The sequence below is a fragment of the Apium graveolens genome, chromosome 10 (assembly GCF_009905375.1).
Source record: "Apium graveolens cultivar Ventura chromosome 10, ASM990537v1, whole genome shotgun sequence".
NCBI lineage: Eukaryota > Viridiplantae > Streptophyta > Magnoliopsida > Apiales > Apiaceae > Apium > Apium graveolens.
The window spans coordinates 94,986,196-94,991,038 of NC_133656.1; the positions used below are offsets into that span (position 1 = coordinate 94,986,196).

Below are 4,843 nucleotides of genomic sequence, written 5' to 3' on the forward strand. Positions count from 1 at the left end.
AGATCCGCCTCGGAAAAACGAATCCAACGATATATTGCACGCCCAAAACGGTGTAACGAAACTCCCAAAAAATCAAATTTAATGTGGACAGACGGGCTATAACGCATTACAGGAATGCGTTACAAGGGCTGTAACGCATTCCGTTAATGCCTTACAATATTTTTAAGCCATTAACGGGTGTGACGCATTCGGTAAATGCGCAACAGGAGCGTAACGCATTTCCAAAATGTGCGACACCACCCCCCCCGGCGTTTGCGCTTCACGTGCCCAGCAGCCGACCGTTGCAGTTTTAATATCTTTTTTTCTGCTGCGATTTGTCAGCTCCCTACCGTTACAAAAAAACTGACCCCCCTTTCCTTTACTCCCTTAATTAATAACTCTTATTAATATTGTCATCATTTTAATTTTACTATTAATAAATTAATTAACATTTAATTAATAAATTAATAAAAATCAAAATAATATAATTTCTTAAATCAGGAAGTAGCAGAAAATTATCAGATCAGCCAGGGGTCCTTGTGCAAATTTTAATCATATTTATTCACATGCATAATTATTTCATGAATTTTAGTTAAAATAATTTTTAAAAATTCATAACAAATAATCTACACATCACAAAATTATGTAAAAAATACCTAGATGATCTACAACAATTGTAGAACCCAGATCAATAGTCAAGATCTAATGCAAAAATTATTTCGAATTAATTCATAATTAAGTCTAAATAAACTTACAAAAATCATAACAAATCCATACATGCATAAAAAAATCTGAATTTTTTTATATGAATCTCTATATGCAGAACGTAGCTCTAATGCCATTAAAGGAATTTACGGATGAGCGGAAGCGTGATATAATAATTATTCCGTAAAAACCATGTATCGCACATATAGAAAAACGTATAAATCAAAAAAGAGCGGAGGAATCATAACCATACCTTAAAAATCGAAGTTTTATAAAATGGTTGCCCGCAGTTGTTTCTCAGTGTGTGAAGCACTCTACCGGTATCTACCAAGAATAATCCTCTTCGATGAAGCTTTTATAAAACCAAGCTTTTATAAAAATGGAGTTTTGGGAGAGAGAGAGGAAGAAGATAAAGGCTAGCTTCTTCTTAGGTTTTTCACAAAAACAAGTGTGTCTTTAGAATGAGCCATCTCATTCTATTTATAAGGCTCTCCTAAGGTTTTTATAATATATTTATATATATATTAGCCCTAAATTTTATCTTTATAAAATGCTTTAATAATAATTAAAACTATTTTAATCATTATTTCTTTTTCTAAACTATTTAGAAAATATTTCTCTCTCTCATTATTTCATCAAAGAAATTATTATTTTATGGTGTGACCCTGTAGGTTCAATATTATGGCGGTAGTAGAAATAAATAATAATAAACTTTTATTAATTATTTACATGAATACTAAAATTCACTAAATATAATTAACTGATTAATTATATTTATTCTACATCGTGAGTGATTCTTCTCAACATATCGCGACTATCCGGATAATATGAATTCACTGCTTAGAATACCAAGAACCTGTCAGTGACTAGTTACCGTACAATGAATTCCTTCTACCCTTACAATATCCCAATTAAATACAAGGCATGGATCTCGTGTCAGGCCTATCAAATTTAATTATATGATTTCTTATTCATAATGCAAAGTTCATATTAATGCAAATTAGAAACTCCTTTCTAATTTCATACACTCTGGCCGGAGATTCCATAACTCGCATACTAAGAATAACATAGGATATTCTCTTCCTATACTAGAAGGGGTAGATCCTCTATTGATGTTAACTATCTCTATACATAAATCCCTATGCCCATAATAGACCTAATGGATGTCCTTGAGACTAAGGACTAAACCAAAGCACAATTCATTATATACAAGATAACTTTAACGATCTCAAGTCTAAGGACACTTGTACAACTATCACTCAGTGAATAACTTTTGACACGTGAGTAATCTCCATTAGTTGTTCAACTTATCGAGTCATGTTCAGTGAACTTATTCCCTAATAAGCACCTATATACTAGCTATAGTGTCACCACACAAATGCCTATGAGAACAGACATCCTCCTGAAAGAAGCAAGCATAGTATGTACCAATCTTTGCGGATCCACTAACATCCCATTAGTTATCCTATGATCAGGAACTGTTTAAGTCTAGAGTTATCATCTTCTAGATCTCACTATTATAATCTCATTATAATTCTAGAAGCTTTACCCTAAACTATGGAGCATCTTATTTAAAACACTTTAAATAGATAAAGCCCATAATAAAACCAAAACAAGTCTTTTATTAATTTCAATGAAATCAAATAGGAATATAAGAAAGTTCTTCCTAACTCATCATACATGATTGGATTTAGGACAAACACTTTCACCTCCTACTTCGTGATGATGCCAAAAAAGGGGAGATAATTTCAAAGTCTAAATGCAAACAACTCCAGCTAAAAGCTGATGACAAGGATGATGCTCCAAATGGTAAGAGTAAATGTGGAAAGTCATTTGGGAGGTACAAAGGTGGAAACATTGTTGGCTCTAGTGGAATATATAAGTCCACTATCCAAAGAATAAGTGAAGGTGGAAAAAGTGGTGGAGCTGAAAGGAAGAAATCTACAAAAGTTATAAACGAACGGACTGTGACTACAAAGCAAACTCTGACAGTCACAACTGCTAATGAAGACCAAGCTGTTCTGGAGATAGAAGCTGGTGCTGAAGCAAGTATGCTTTTACAAACTCTGAAATTTAAAGAAAAGAAGACAACTCTATTGTACAAGGATCCTAATGTAATTGCCTTAACATTCTCCTTAACTTCCTTCTTGCCTGGGACTTCAGTATCGCTCGGAAGCGTGCCAGGTTGACGATTCAGTAATGCATTAGCTATTTTCCCAATCTGATTCTCCAAGGTCTTGATAGACACAGCTTGGCTCTTGCACATGAGCCTCAACTCCTCCAATTCAGATTTTTCATTAGCTTGTTGTAACTGCTGAAGTTGAAATTGTTCTGTAGGGGCATATTGCGGTTGCTGAAAACCAGGAGGGTTATACTACTTTGTTGTGTATGGCTGATAAGATTGTTGCACCGCATTCTGATTGTTACTCCAGCTGAAGTTAGGATGATTGTGGTTATTTGGATGATAAGTGGCTGGAGCTTGTTGCAATGATCTCTGAAAGTTACTCATAAATTGAGCTGATTCGCTAGAAATAGCACACTGCTCAGTTTCATGTGCCCCCGCATAAAGCTCACAAACACTTGTGATTTGATTAACTCCATAATTAGGCAAAGAGTCCACTTTCATCGTCAAAGCTTGAAATTGAGCAGCTATAGCAGTAGCTGTATCCACTTCCAGAATTCCTGCGACCTTGCCTTGCAACATTTTTTGCGTAGGATTCTGGTATTCATTAGCTGCCATGAGCTCAATCAACTGATAAGTTTTATTATAGCTTTTGGCCCATAAGGCTCCACCAGATGCTGCATCGAGCATAGGTCTAGACTGAGCGCCCAAACCATTGTAGAAACAGTTTATAATCATCTAATCAGGCATGCCATAATGTAGGAACTTCCTTAGCATCTCCTTATATCGATCACAAGCCTCACACAGAGATTCTCCAGTTTGCTGTACAAACTGAGTAAGAGCATTCCTGATTGCAGCAGTCTTCTCCATAGGAAAGAATTTAGTGAGAAACTATTGAGCAAGATCCTCCCATTTGGTGATAGACCCTGGTGGTAGAGAATGTAACCAGCACTTTGCTTTATCCCTCAGAGAGAATGGAAAGAGTCGCAGCTTGATAGCATCTTCAGTCACCCCATTGAACTTGAAAGTTTCGCATATCTCGATGAAATCCCTGATGTGCATGTTGGGGTCTTCTGTAGGAGAACCCCCAAACTGAACTGAGTTCTGTATCATCTGAATCGTGCTCAACTTGATCTGAAAAGTGTTAGCTGAGATGGCTGGTCTGATGATTGTAACACCCCTAGATCCGGGGTCGGGGATCCGGGTTGTCACGGTCTTTCTTTCCACAATATCACTTCACTTAATTAATAATAAATAACCTCATGCTGTGACCCCACACTAACACACACCACAACTCGTTATAGTCTCAGAGATGAAATTGAAATAAGTACAAGTCTTTGAATCCAGCATTTAAAAGTTATTACAACCCAAAATGATTACTTGATAAATTTACAGTTAATTGCCCTTATCTGCCACAAGTTATAATTATACATAATTTGATTCTCAAAAGTAGATGGTCTGAACTACAATGGATCTACCTCTGCAGCTATAGCAGCTACAACATCATCGGGAAGACGCGGGACGCTTCCCACGCGCTTGCGCTGGGTCTGCTGGAGTCTGGCCATCTCTCCTAACTGTTGTTGTGTGATGAAGAAATAAAGCAAGAGTGAGCCTTACAGCTCGCAAGATAATACATAGTGATAACAATAATATAAGTATCTAAATGGATACTTACTAGAATCTTTATCGTAAGTAAGGTAATTACTTACTGGATATAAGTTTTAAAAGAAGATGAAGTTACCAATTACTTCACTATACTTATACCATTTTTTTTGAAATCTACTTGAACTACTACTGTTCGAAGTATAATAAGATTCACGAGGTCATCCCATAGATGAGACCACAAATAAAACTTGAAAATATTTGATCTTTGAAATATTTTGAAAAGAGATGAAGTTACGAGATACTTCATTCAATGGATACACCAGTAAAAATGTTTGACCCTGTCAATGCTTCGGCAACCACCCATTAGTAGCCTTTCAATCGAAATGCTACGGGTAGTGTTGCAGAATTATCCAAATAAATGATGAACTCATT

General features: G+C 35.8%; 1 non-coding gene across 1 annotated transcript; it reads left to right on the plus strand.

Annotated features, from left to right (window-relative positions):
* Positions 1-3,554: 3,554 nt before the first annotated feature.
* LOC141694823 (small nucleolar RNA R71) lies at positions 3,555-3,661 on the plus strand. The gene has a single exon (XR_012564105.1). It is a non-coding gene; the product is annotated as a small nucleolar RNA R71 (small nucleolar RNA).
* The last annotated feature ends 1,182 nt before the right edge of the window (positions 3,662-4,843 follow it).